We start from the raw sequence: 16016 nt of genomic DNA, 5'->3' as shown, positions 1-16016 counted from the left end.
ACTGGGGCTGAGTCTATATATAGTATATACTGGGGGCTGAGTCTCTATATATAGTATATACTGGGGCTGAGTCTATATATATAGTAAATACTGGGGCTGAGTCTATATATAGTATATACTGGGGCTGAGTCTATATATAGTATATACTGGGGCTGAGTCTATATATAGTATATACTGGGGCTGAGTCTATATATATAGTAAATACTGGGGCTGAGTCTATATATATAGTAAATACTGGGGCTGAGTCTATATATAGTATATACTGGGGGCTGAGTCTCTATATATAGTATATACTGGGGCTGAGTCTATATGTAGTATATACTGGGGCTGAGTCTATATATAGTATATACTGGGGCTGAGTCTATATATAGTATATACTGGGGGCTGAGTCTATATATATAGTATATACTGGGGCTGAGTCTATATATAGTATATACTGGGGCTGAGTCTATATATAGTATATACTGGGGGCTGAGTCTATATATATAGTATATACTGGGGCTGAGTCTATATATAGTATATACTGGGGGCTGAGTCTCTATATATAGTATATACTGGGGCTGAGTCTATATGTAGTATATACTGGGGCTGAGTCTATATATATAGTATATACTGGGGCTGAGTCTATATATAGTATATACTGGGGCTGAGTCTATATGTAGTATATACTGGGGCTGAGTCTATATATATAGTATATACTGGGGCTGAGTCTATATGTAGTATATACTGGGGCTGAGTCTATATATAGTATATACTGGGGCTGAGTCTATATATAGTATATACTGGGGGCTGAGTCTATATATAGTATATACTGGGGGCTGAGTCTATATATAGTATATACTGGGGGCTGAGTCTATATATAGTATATACTGGGGCTGAGTCTATATATAGTATATACTGGGGCTGAGTCTATATATAGTATATACTGGGGGCTGAGTCTATATATAGTATATACTGGGGGCTGAGTCTATATATAGTATATACTGGGGGCTGAGTCTATATATAGTATATACTGGGGCTGAGTCTATATATAGTATATACTGGGGCTGAGTCTATATATAGTATATACTGGGGGCTGAGTCTATATATATAGTATATACTGGGGCTGAGTCTATATGTAGTATATACTTGGGGCTGAGTCTATATATATAGTATATACTGGGGGCTGAGTCTATATATAGTATATACTGGGGGCTGAGTCTATATATAGTATATACTGGGGCTGAGTCTATATGTAGTATATACTGGGGCTGAGTCTATATGTAGTATATACTGGGGCTGAGTCTATATATATAGTATATACTGGGGCTGAGTCTATATGTAGTATATACTGGGGCTGAGTCTATATATATAGTATATACTGGGGCTGAGTCTATATGTAGTATATACTGGGGCTGAGTCTATATATATAGTATATACTGGGGCTGAGTCTATATATAGTATATACTGGGGGCTGAGTCTCTATATATAGTATATACTGGGGCTGAGTCTATATATATAGTAAATACTGGGGCTGAGTCTATATATAGTATATACTGGGGCTGAGTCTATATATAGTATATACTGGGGCTGAGTCTATATATAGTATATACTGGGGCTGAGTCTATATATATAGTAAATACTGGGGCTGAGTCTATATATATAGTAAATACTGGGGCTGAGTCTATATATAGTATATACTGGGGCTGAGTCTATATGTAGTATATACTGGGGCTGAGTCTATATATAGTATATACTGGGGCTGAGTCTATATATAGTATATACTGGGGGCTGAGTCTATATATATAGTATATACTGGGGCTGAGTCTATATATAGTATATACTGGGGCTGAGTCTATATATAGTATATACTGGGGGCTGAGTCTATATATATAGTATATACTGGGGCTGAGTCTATATATAGTATATACTGGGGGCTGAGTCTCTATATATAGTATATACTGGGGCTGAGTCTATATGTAGTATATACTGGGGCTGAGTCTATATATATAGTATATACTGGGGCTGAGTCTATATATAGTATATACTGGGGCTGAGTCTATATGTAGTATATACTGGGGCTGAGTCTATATATATAGTATATACTGGGGCTGAGTCTATATGTAGTATATACTGGGGCTGAGTCTATATATAGTATATACTGGGGCTGAGTCTATATATAGTATATACTGGGGGCTGAGTCTATATATAGTATATACTGGGGGCTGAGTCTATATATAGTATATACTGGGGGCTGAGTCTATATATAGTATATACTGGGGCTGAGTCTATATATAGTATATACTGGGGCTGAGTCTATATATAGTATATACTGGGGGCTGAGTCTATATATATAGTATATACTGGGGCTGAGTCTATATATAGTATATACTGGGGGCTGAGTCTATATATATAGTATATACTGGGGGCTGAGTCTATATATAGTATATACTGGGGGCTGAGTCTATATATAGTATATACTGGGGCTGAGTCTATATATAGTATATACTGGGGGCTGAGTCTATATATAGTATATACTGGGGCTGAGTCTATATATAGTATATACTGGGGCTGAGTCTATATATAGTATATACTGGGGGCTGAGTCTATATATATAGTATATACTGGGGCTGAGTCTATATATAGTATATACTGGGGGCTGAGTCTCTATATATAGTATATACTGGGGCTGAGTCTATATGTAGTATATACTGGGGCTGAGTCTATATATATAGTATATACTGGGGCTGAGTCTATATATAGTATATACTGGGGCTGAGTCTATATGTAGTATATACTGGGGCTGAGTCTATATATATAGTATATACTGGGGCTGAGTCTATATGTAGTATATACTGGGGCTGAGTCTATATATAGTATATACTGGGGCTGAGTCTATATATAGTATATACTGGGGGCTGAGTCTATATATAGTATATACTGGGGGCTGAGTCTATATATAGTATATACTGGGGGCTGAGTCTATATATAGTATATACTGGGGCTGAGTCTATATATAGTATATACTGGGGCTGAGTCTATATATAGTATATACTGGGGGCTGAGTCTATATATAGTATATACTGGGGGCTGAGTCTATATATAGTATATACTGGGGGCTGAGTCTATATATAGTATATACTGGGGCTGAGTCTATATATAGTATATACTGGGGCTGAGTCTATATATAGTATATACTGGGGGCTGAGTCTATATATATAGTATATACTGGGGCTGAGTCTATATGTAGTATATACTTGGGGCTGAGTCTATATATATAGTATATACTGGGGGCTGAGTCTATATATAGTATATACTGGGGGCTGAGTCTATATATAGTATATACTGGGGCTGAGTCTATATGTAGTATATACTGGGGCTGAGTCTATATGTAGTATATACTGGGGCTGAGTCTATATATATAGTATATACTGGGGCTGAGTCTATATGTAGTATATACTGGGGCTGAGTCTATATATATAGTATATACTGGGGCTGAGTCTATATGTAGTATATACTGGGGCTGAGTCTATATATATAGTATATACTGGGGCTGAGTCTATATATAGTATATACTGGGGGCTGAGTCTCTATATATAGTATATACTGGGGCTGAGTCTATATATATAGTAAATACTGGGGCTGAGTCTATATATAGTATATACTGGGGCTGAGTCTATATATAGTATATACTGGGGCTGAGTCTATATATAGTATATACTGGGGCTGAGTCTATATATATAGTAAATACTGGGGCTGAGTCTATATATATAGTAAATACTGGGGCTGAGTCTATATATAGTATATACTGGGGGCTGAGTCTCTATATATAGTATATACTGGGGCTGAGTCTATATGTAGTATATACTGGGGCTGAGTCTATATATAGTATATACTGGGGCTGAGTCTATATATAGTATATACTGGGGGCTGAGTCTATATATATAGTATATACTGGGGCTGAGTCTATATATAGTATATACTGGGGGCTGAGTCTCTATATATAGTATATACTGGGGCTGAGTCTATATGTAGTATATACTGGGGCTGAGTCTATATATATAGTATATACTGGGGCTGAGTCTATATATAGTATATACTGGGGCTGAGTCTATATGTAGTATATACTGGGGCTGAGTCTATATATATAGTATATACTGGGGCTGAGTCTATATGTAGTATATACTGGGGCTGAGTCTATATATAGTATATACTGGGGCTGAGTCTATATATAGTATATACTGGGGGCTGAGTCTATATATAGTATATACTGGGGGCTGAGTCTATATATAGTATATACTGGGGGCTGAGTCTATATATAGTATATACTGGGGCTGAGTCTATATATAGTATATACTGGGGCTGAGTCTATATATAGTATATACTGGGGGCTGAGTCTATATATAGTATATACTGGGGGCTGAGTCTATATATAGTATATACTGGGGGCTGAGTCTATATATAGTATATACTGGGGCTGAGTCTATATATAGTATATACTGGGGCTGAGTCTATATATAGTATATACTGGGGGCTGAGTCTATATATATAGTATATACTGGGGCTGAGTCTATATGTAGTATATACTTGGGGCTGAGTCTATATATATAGTATATACTGGGGGCTGAGTCTATATATAGTATATACTGGGGGCTGAGTCTATATATAGTATATACTGGGGCTGAGTCTATATGTAGTATATACTGGGGCTGAGTCTATATGTAGTATATACTGGGGCTGAGTCTATATATAGTATATACTGGGGCTGAGTCTATATGTAGTATATACTGGGGCTGAGTCTATATATATAGTATATACTGGGGCTGAGTCTATATGTAGTATATACTGGGGCTGAGTCTATATATATAGTATATACTGGGGCTGAGTCTATATATAGTATATACTGGGGGCTGAGTCTCTATATATAGTATATACTGGGGCTGAGTCTATATATATAGTAAATACTGGGGCTGAGTCTATATATAGTATATACTGGGGCTGAGTCTATATATAGTATATACTGGGGCTGAGTCTATATATAGTATATACTGGGGCTGAGTCTATATATATAGTAAATACTGGGGCTGAGTCTATATATATAGTAAATACTGGGGCTGAGTCTATATATAGTATATACTGGGGGCTGAGTCTCTATATATAGTATATACTGGGGCTGAGTCTATATGTAGTATATACTGGGGCTGAGTCTATATATAGTATATACTGGGGCTGAGTCTATATAGTATATACTGGGGGCTGAGTCTATATATATAGTATATACTGGGGCTGAGTCTATATATAGTATATACTGGGGCTGAGTCTATATATAGTATATACTGGGGGCTGAGTCTATATATATAGTATATACTGGGGCTGAGTCTATATATAGTATATACTGGGGGCTGAGTCTCTATATATAGTATATACTGGGGCTGAGTCTATATGTAGTATATACTGGGGCTGAGTCTATATATATAGTATATACTGGGGCTGAGTCTATATATAGTATATACTGGGGCTGAGTCTATATGTAGTATATACTGGGGCTGAGTCTATATATATAGTATATACTGGGGCTGAGTCTATATGTAGTATATACTGGGGCTGAGTCTATATATAGTATATACTGGGGCTGAGTCTATATATAGTATATACTGGGGGCTGAGTCTATATATAGTATATACTGGGGGCTGAGTCTATATATAGTATATACTGGGGGCTGAGTCTATATATAGTATATACTGGGGCTGAGTCTATATATAGTATATACTGGGGCTGAGTCTATATATAGTATATACTGGGGGCTGAGTCTATATATATAGTATATACTGGGGCTGAGTCTATATATAGTATATACTGGGGGCTGAGTCTATATATATAGTATATACTGGGGGCTGAGTCTATATATAGTATATACTGGGGGCTGAGTCTATATATAGTATATACTGGGGCTGAGTCTATATGTAGTATATACTGGGGCTGAGTCTATATATAGTATATACTTGGGCTGAGTCTATATATAGTATATACTGGGGGCTGAGTGTCCCAAATGGCGCACTATTACCTCTGTAGTGCACTACATTTGACCATGGGCCCTATTCTGTAGTGCACTACATTTGACCATGGGCCCTATTCTGTAGTGCACTACATTTGACCATGGGCCCTATTCTGTAGTGCACTACATTTGACCATGGGCCCTATTCTGTAGTGCACTACATTTGACCATGGGCCCTATTCTGTAGTGCACTACATTTGACCATGGGCCCTATTCTGTAGTGCACTACATTTGACCATGGGCCCTATTCTGTAGTGCACTACATTTGACCATGGGCCCTATTCTGTAGTGCACTACATTTGACCATGGGCCCTATTCTGTAGTGCACTACATTTGACCATGGGCCCTATTCTGTAGTGCACTACATTTGACCATGGGCCCTATTCTGTAGTGCACTACATTTGACCATGGGCCCTATTCTGTAGTGCACTACATTTGACCATGGGCCCTATTCTGTAGTGCACTACATTTGACCATGGGCCCACAAAATAAGTCCATAGACTCCAGTGGTAAATCTTTTTTTATACATAATTAAAATCAGTAGAAGGTCTTTATATGTTTATATGTAGTCCAACGCTCTAACCACTAGGCTACGCTGCCACCCCTGGTTAACTAATAGGTCTTTATATGTTGGCTAGGCCTTCTATAAGTCAATCATTTCACCTGATTAGCCTAAACTATATACGCTATAGACTATGCAGAGCCACGGTCGGGTCCATTCGGATCTATCAGCTGTGGTTACGTAGACCCGAGATCCGATGACAATCAAACAGGACCCGAGGGACAGGTTAGAATTTCAGACCAGAATGGGCGCGGGTCTCGGGTATATGAAGACCTCTAATTGACATCCAAAGTAAACAATATGAGTGTGTTGTTATGTCATGAGTTGGGTGCTGTGGGTAACCGGAAGTGGTCTTGTGATAATTGTTGGGTTTCTGCTGGTCAGAGTGAGAAGGCGTTAAGTGAGTGGGGGCAAGAAATGTGAATTGTTTTGAGCTCAAGAAAAGGGCGCCATTGAAAGGAGTGATTACTGGGGTAGCAGTAAAAGTGGACCAATTGAAGGGAAGATTCCCAGTGTTTGTGATGCTTTTCATTTGGCGACGTAGACAGGGTGGTGTGAGTGGTGAAACAGAAGTCATTGTCTATTCTTTTGAGTTTGGATATTGATTCTTTGCCCGACAAAGTGATGTTAGGATATACAAGTTATCCTGTACAAGCTTTTGTGCCGAATACATTATGTTGTTACAGGTGTCAAGCTTATGGGCATGTGGCAGCAGTGTGTAGGAGGGAGGTTCCTAGGTGTGAGAAGTGTGCAGACGGGCATGAGACAAAGGAATTTGTAGAATTGGGGAAAGTAGTGGTATGTGTTAATTGTAGGTGTGTCTGGGGATCAGAAATGTCCCGTGCGAGAGAGGCAGGTTGAGGTTTCCAGGGTTAGATTAGTGCAGCAGTTGTATGCTGAGGCAATGAAGAAAATAGAGGAAGATGGGTCAATGGAAAGGAATCCTGTGAAGAGGGGTGTTAGTAGTAGATCTGTACCAGTACAGAGGGAGGGATCCTGAGAGGAGGGGTGTTAGTAGTAGATCTGTACCAGTACAGAGGGATAGGCAGAGGAGTGTTATGTTTCAGTAAGATTGGATTTTTAGTATTTATAGCAATGGTTATTAACTGTACTGCAGGGATGGAACGTAAAGTCGCAGAACATTTAAGTTGTGGCAGCTGCAGAGAGGTATTTGGGTGTGTGAGACTTGACATCAGAAGAGTTATAGAGTGTGTTAAGTGGTGTCCCATCAGATGTAAATAGTGGAGTTGGGTGGTGTTATTTAAAAAAAAATATATATATAAATTGTGAGTGTTATATGGTAGGGTATTTGTTCATGTATTTTTTTCAAACAAACTATAAGGGAGTTCTACTCCAGTCTAGATGGTGGCGGTAATGCAACATGTATTGGATGCCAAACGCCGTTAAACCACACCGAAGAAGAAGACGCATTTCCGCCAGAAGCACGACTCTACGCTGATACGACGCTCACGAACATTTTCTGCCGCATCTCATCAACCAGACCAAACGCACTCGGGAAGTGGATGAATGTTTCCGCTTGCTCTACAAGACCTCGCCATTTCATCAAGTTCTTCTCGGCTAAATAATTAGCTACAGGAAATCAAGGTAACCTATTGCTAATTCCAAAAACATGTTAAACGTGAGCTTGTAGCACGGTCTGTAAAACTAACGCATTACATGATTAAACGGCAGTGGTTGCCGCGGCCTGGCTTTGTTGTTCCCCCAGCTAGCCAAATGTAGCTTTTAGCGATAAGCCACTTGTTAGCTAGCTAGCTACACATCTCCCGTCCAACCCGTTTGTGTCGATAGCTAGCTAACAAACTAACATAATTTCGGGGTAACGGTTGAGGTGACTTTTACTTAATAGTTAGCCATATGTCGTCTCATTGTGAGTAAACTGACTGTGGCGAGGAATTAGCTAACTAGCTAACCAGCCAACCGCCAGCTCATTGTTTAGACACATATAGCTAAACAAAATGTCTTTATAACTACAGCAACGTTAATCTGAACCACTGTAGGAAGCTAAATTGGCTGGGTTAACCGTTGCTAAACTCTTGCTATCTGTTATGAAAACAGCTAATCCCTGAACCGTTTTCCACAATTTCTTAATTTGCATGAAAATATTATGTCGACATAACTTGTAGTAGTTGTATTGTTTCTATAAAAAATAATGGCGATGTGAAGCAGGCACACAAGCGTTTCGCTACACTCAAAATAACATCTGATAAATATGTGTACGTGACCAATACAATTTGATTTGAAGAATAACTAAATACTTCCGGGTCACGGTTTTTGTTTGGAATCCTTCAGAATAAGAGAGTCGTCATGTATACTTATGCAATAAGGCCAGAGGAGGTGTGGTATATGGCAAATATACCACCGCTAAGGGCTGTTCTTATGCGCCACGTGGCGTGCCTGGATATAGTGGTGGGGAGTCGAATCTATTCCTTGTTAAGCTTCGATTCCACTAAACTCCTTAAGGAATCTATTTGCTGTAGTCTACTTTGAAAACAAACTCACAGCAAAGAAAGAGCGAGGGGGAGAGAAAGAGATGGGAGGGGGCACAGCCAGAACCATGCATTGGTAATCAAAAGAAGTAGGCTATCGCAATACTGTATTTGCACAAGTTCACTAAAGTAGGGGCTATCGACACACTCTAAACACACTCTAGTGTTTTTCATAGTGAAGAGAAAGAAGAGCCAGCGAGTTAGACAGAGGATCGGGGCAGACACAACCGTGCACATAGGCTATATCTTGGTTATCTGTCTCGTCTAGAAATGCATCATAAATTCACCAAAAGTATATATTAGGCTGTCAATGACTGGTTGAGCTATTCTTCATGGTGCCAGTGTATTGAAGTTGAACATTGCCAAATGCATCAGTTTAATTAGCCCTAAATATGCATTAAAGCGTGTTTTGGGAGTCGAGCAAGAGTCGACTCCAACCGCAGGGAGTCGGCTCCAACCGCAGGGAGTCGGCTCCAACCGCAGGGAGTCGGCTCCAACCGCAGGGAGTCGGCTCCAACCGCAGGGAGTCGGCTCCAACCGCAGGGAGAGTCGGCTCCAACCGCAGGGAGAGTCGGCTCCAACCGCAGGGAGAGTCGACTCCAACCGCGGGGAGTCGGCTCCAACCGCGGGGAGTCGGCTCCAACCGCGGGGAGTCGGCTCCAACCGCGGGGAGTCGGCTCCAACCGCGGGGAGTCGGCTCCAACCGCGGGGAGTCGGCTCCAACCGCGGGGAGTCGGCTCCAACCGCGGGGAGTCGGCTCCAACCGCGGGGAGTCGGCTCCAACCGCGGGGAGTCGGCTCCAACCGCGGGGAGTCGGCTCCAACCGCAGGGAGAGTCAGTGTCGGCTCCAACCGCAGGGAGTGTCGGCTCCAACCGCAGGGAGTCAGTGTCGGCTCCAACCGCGGGGAGTGTCGGCTCCAACCGCGGGGAGTCGGCTCCAACCGCGGGGAGTGTCGGCTCCAACCGCAGGGAGTCAGTGTCGGCTCCAACCGCAGGGAGTCAGTGTCGGCTCCAACCGCAGGGAGTCAGTGTCGGCTCCAACCGCAGGGAGTCAGTGTCGGCTCCAACCGCAGGGAGTCAGTGTCGGCTCCAACCGCAGGGAGTCAGTGTCGGCTCCAACCGCAGGGAGTCAGTGTCGGCTCCAACCGCAGGGAGTCAGTGTCGGCTCCAGCCGCAGGGAGTCAGTGTCGGCTCCAGCCGCAGGGAGTCAGTGTCGGCTCCAGCCGCAGGGAGTCAGTGTCGGCTCCAGCCGCAGGGAGTCAGTGTCGGCTCCAACCGCAGGGAGTCGGAGTCGGCTACCTGGACACAGCCCTTGGCCATGGGCTCCGGAGTGGCGCAGTGATCCAAGGCACTGCATCTCAGTGCTAGACGCGCAACTACAGACACCCTGGTTCGAATCCAGCTGTATCACAATCGTCCGTGATTGGGAGTCCCATAGGGCATCGCACAATTGGCCCAGCGTCGTCTGGGTTTGGCCGTCATTGTTAATAAGAACTGACTTGCCTGGTTAAATAAAGGTATAAAAAAAAACTTATGCTATTATAAACTGGTTACCAAAGTAATTAGACCAGTAAAAATATCGGTCTTATCATACCCACGGTGTACTTAAGGGATAATCAACGAGGGTTATGTCTATGGAAAATAATGAGTGACGTGGAAGGTGTTTTTCGGGAACTGATAAAACTGACCTATTTTCCAGAGAACCCATAGAGCCCTGCGTTGATTATCCCTCTCATACCATGGCTATAATTTTAACACCATTTGCCGGTAGAAATGTGTTCAACATCCACTGAAGTAGCTAGCGAGTTTTTCTAGATGGCTACAGTAGTTGCTGTGGTAACCAAACAGACTTGCTTGTTTAGCTAACCAAACCAGCAGTCCTAGTTTGCTATTATGAAAATCGAATTCAACAATACCAATATTGTTTTCAATTACACTTTTGCAGCTCAAACAAAACTTGTAAAAGTTAACTATAGCAATTTTATTAAAAGAGGTCATATTAAAGAGACGCTAATCATCTTAAATCCACTTGTTTCATATTGGACATAAATATTGCACCGTACATAATCGATTGTGTGTCCGGTAAACCAGGGTCCGGCCTACAAACTAAAGTCCATAGCATACAAAACGGAAGGGTTTGACCCAAAGTTTAATTTGAGTTTTTTCACTGGGGTATTAGTCGTGCAATTTTACATCTAACTACGATGTTTGGAGCAGTATTTCATTTGCATTAAAACGAGTCTGTCGTTGAATGACAACAAACCTTCCCTACAGTTGACCAATCACAGACAGGGGCGTAGACTTTGGATACTAGACTTCAGCTTGCCTCAAGAAAATTGTGTGCGCTCGAACAGTCAAAAGAAGAAAAAAAAACATACGAACACCAAAAACGAACAAAAATGTCATCAAAATATAAGGGCAAATAGTTTCTACTGGGAAGCATATGGCAAGCTTAAGGGATGGTTGATTGATCAAGAGCATTGTCTGTCCGTGGACCCAGTCAGTCAGTTAACAGAACCAAGACGTTCTAAGGAAGGTCCAATCATTTTTCTTGTTAGACCCAACTTTTCTGAATTATCAATGACGATCTGCGCGATGCGGAAGCTGTTGGCAAGTTAGGGACTTTGTTGCTGCATTTAGAGTTTGTTGACCCCTCGTTATTTTTCTTGATTTTAGTCTAGCGACAAATTGAGCTACTTTTTTTTAGGCTGCCATTGGGAAGTTTTCTATGGTTTTGATTAGGGATGCACCGATATTACATTTTTTTGGACAATATCCGATATTTTCCTTGCCTTAAAAAAATATATACCGATTTATTTTTTAAAATTGCAGCCTTTGAACTATATGAGTTGTTAAATAGTTGAAACAGTACGTTATTTTTAGGGCCGTTTACGTGTGTCCCCATTACCAGTAAAACATAATCAAAACCTAATTATTTCATTTACTTGCTGTGCTGTTTCGTTCAGTCGTTTAATTCTCAACCGGGATTTCATCATACATGTCAAGCAGTAAAGTTTCAGCTCTGTCTGTCCGTGGCCTCTCTTCCTCGGTGCGTCACTGTCACTGTGTCTGTTTCCATGTTGTCCAGCTCTGTCTGTCCGTGGCCTCTCTTCCTCGGTGCGTCACTGTGTCTGTTTCCATCTTTTCCAGCTGTGTCTAACATTTCACGTAAACCCTGTTTCTTGTCTGCATCGAAGTAGCGGGTCTTGTACCTGGCATCGAGCATGGTGGAGACACAGTAAAGAGGCTCAGAGAGAATGCCTGTTAAATAAGTAGCGGGTCTTGTACCTAGCATCGAGCATGGTGGCGACACAGTAAAGAGGCTCAGAGAGAATGCCTGTTAAATAAGTAGCGGGTCTTGTACCTAGCATCGAGCATGGTGGCGACACAGTAAAGAGGCTCAGAGAGAATGCCTGTTAAATAAGTAGCGGGTCTTGTACCTAGCATCGAGCATGGTGGCGACACAGTAAAGAGGCTCAGAGAGAATGCCTGTTAAATAAGTAGCGGGTCTTGTACCTGGCATCGAGCATGGTGGCGACACAGTAAAGAGGCTCAGAGAGAATGCCTGTTAAATAAGTAGCGGGTCTTGTACCTAGCATCGAGCATGGTGGCGACACAGTAAAGAGGCTCAGAGAGAATGCCTGTTAAATAAGTAGCGGGTCTTGTACCTGGCATCGAGCATGGTGGCGACACAGTAAAGAGGCTCAGAGAGAATGCCTGTTAAATAAGTAGCGGGTCTTGTACCTAGCATCGAGCATGGTGGTAGCACAGTAAAGAGGCTCAGAGAGAATGCCTGTTAAATAAGTAGCGGGTCTTGTACCTAGCATCGAGCATGGTGGCGACACAGTAAAGAGGCTCAGAGAGAATGCCTGTTAAATAAGTAGCGGGTCTTGTACCTAGCATCGAGCATGGTGGCGACACAGTAAAGAGGCTCAGAGAGAATGCCTGTTAAATAAGTAGCGGGTCTTGTACCTGGCATCGAGCATGGTGGCGGCACAGTAAAGAGGCTCAGAGAGAATGCCTGTTAAATAAGTAGCGGGTCTTGTACCTGGCATCGAGCATGGTGGCGACACAGTAAAGAGGCTCAGAGAGAATGCCTGTTAAATAAGTAGCGGGTCTTGTACCTAGCATCGAGCATGGTGGCGACACAGTAAAGAGGCTCAGAGAGAATGCCTGTTAAATAAGTAGCGGGTCTTGTACCTGGCATCGAGCATGGTGGCAACACAGTAAAGAGGCTCAGAGAGAATGCCTGTTAAATAAGTAGCGGGTCTTGTACCTAGCATCGAGCATGGTGGCGACACAGTAAAGAGGCTCAGAGAGAATGCCTGTTAAATAAGTAGCGGGTCTTGTACCTAGCATCGAGCATGGTGGCGACACAGTAAAGAGGCACAGAGAGAATGCCTGTTAAATAAGTAGCGGGTCTTGTACCTAGCATCGAGCATGGTGGCGACACAGTAAAGAGGCTCAGAGAGAATGCCTGTTAAATAAGTAGCGGGTCTTGTACCTGGCATCGAGCATGGTGGTAGCACAGTAAAGAGGCTCAGAGAGAATGCCTGTTAAATAAGTAGCGGGTCTTGTACCTAGCATCGAGCATGGTGGTAGCACAGTAAAGAGGCTCAGAGAGAATGCCTGTTAAATAAGTAGCGGGTCTTGTACCTAGCATCGAGCATGGTGGCGACACAGTAAAGAGGCTCAGAGAGAATGCCTGTTAAATAAGTAGCGGGTCTTGTACCTGGCATCGAGCATGGTGGTAGCACAGTAGAGGCTCAGAGAGAATGCCTGTTAAATAAGTAGCGGGTCTTGTACCTAGCATCGAGCATGGTGGCGACACAGTAAAGAGGCTCAGAGAGAATGCCACCGAATCGCTTGTTCACAGCCTCTACTAGAGTACTTTTCCAAGTTAACCCCACAGTCTGTTGGCATTTTTTTTTGAGCAGGCATGAGAACCAGCACATTTTTTGAGCATGCAATACGGCTTTCCTCAGTATGAAATCCTTGTAGACCCACTTTGCTGTCAGACGCTCATCGCTGGTCTAAATGTCAGTCGTGAAGCAAATGGCAGTGAAAACGCTACATCGGTGGCATGATAAAGCCTAAATAACTGTTGAATATAGTGGTATGATAAAGCCTAAAGAACTGAAATAACTTCATAAAGTAATAATGTGACTTTACTGAAATCTAGGACCGTCTCCGACTAAAATAACAATTTAAAGTAAAAATCTTGGTCGACCCAGAGTTGCCTGTTCTTTTAACTTTTCCATGTATAGACGGACACATCCTATGTGTTTTAATCAAATCATCTATATTCATTTAGCTTGTCTGATGCTTTAAGCACACTGTTTGATTAAATAATTAACACACACAAATTACTAGAGGGAGTCCAACCAGCATTTTTTTGAATGTGGTGAGCCAGGCTCTGACTTGCTGTACTGTGTTTTTTTTTTTTTTTTTTTTATGTAAAAAGATTGCAAGTGACAGCCCCCGTTGTCTCTCCTCCCTGCGGCAGTGACCACCACAGAACATAGTGTTTATCGCGCTGTCCGTGTGGCTTAAACTGCGACATCATTTTAGCCATTTCTGACTGAACAGTAATGTTCGCAAAATCCCCCATTTTGTTTAGGATAAACATTCCCTATTGGTTTCCTCCCTCAATTTTCTTAGACAATTAAAGCAAGGGCTGTTTCCTTGTCTCCTCAAGGGGTACGCGCAACGCCGTCGGGGGTACGCCAAATACAAATGTGATTCACATTTATTTTTTTAAAACAACTGTACATTTACATTTCCAACGGGGCTATACATTTGGGCGAGATTTGTTTTCTCGCCTGAGTAACCTCGTTTCACTGCCAAAAATGTTATTAAACCATCTAGTGTTCAGCAAAATAACAACACAATGTCAAATATACAGGTAAATAATGAACATCCAATCACAATAACCGCTACTCATCCAATCACATTAACCGTTACTCTCTAGCGGGAAACCTTCACTCTTGCGCAGACATTTAAAAATGAAACATGACCATTTGAAAAATAAGCCACGGGAGATTTTTGAGCGAGAATAAAGACAGTTTTCGAGTAGTAGGACATGTTTAAAAGCAACAGATACCATTTTAATAAGAAGGTGCTAGAAGCGTCTTATATGGTGAGCTACTGAGTGGATAGGACAGACAAGCCCCATACTATTGTGAAGGACTTCATTCTTCCTGCTGCTGGGACAATGCTGGAGGAAAAGGCCTTCAAAAAACTATACAGACAATGCCTCCATCAAACACTGTTTCACGACCCATCAGTGACACGGCAGGAGATGATTTCAAACAATTACTACTTCACATAAATGCCAGTGAATTCTATGCGTTACAGCTGGATGAGTCAACGGAGGTGGCGGGCCTGGCACGTCTGTTAGGTTTATGGGGGCTCTTGGCAAACCGCACTGTTAAGACACGGATGCCCTTCGCAACCACGTACCTCTATATGAGAGTGGATTCTCGGCCCTCACTAGCATGAGAACAAAATACAGGCACAGACTGGAAAATGATTTGGGACTGAACTCTCTACAATACAACCCAACATTGCATAGTTATGTGTATCCTTTTAAGCACATCCTTCTCATGAACAAATAAGGTTTTATATGTAAGATGGTTAAATAAAGAGCAAAATGATTTGATTATTATTATTTGTGCCCTGGTCCTATTAGAGATCTTGGTCACTTCCCACAAGCTGGGTTGTGACAAAAACGCACTCATTCTTATGTTTAAAAAAATGTAGTGTGTGTGTGTGGCAGGCATACAATGATGGCAAAAAGCATTTGAGTGTGCGCTGACCCTGGTGCTAGAGGGGGTACGCAGCTGCAGGTTGAATGTTTGAAGGTGTACGGGACTATAAAAAGTTTGGGAACCACTGTCTTCGACTGATGGGA

The sequence above is a fragment of the Oncorhynchus mykiss genome, chromosome 17 (genome assembly GCF_013265735.2).
Source record: "Oncorhynchus mykiss isolate Arlee chromosome 17, USDA_OmykA_1.1, whole genome shotgun sequence".
Lineage (NCBI taxonomy): Eukaryota > Metazoa > Chordata > Actinopteri > Salmoniformes > Salmonidae > Oncorhynchus > Oncorhynchus mykiss.
This window is presented reverse-complemented; position numbering follows the sequence as displayed.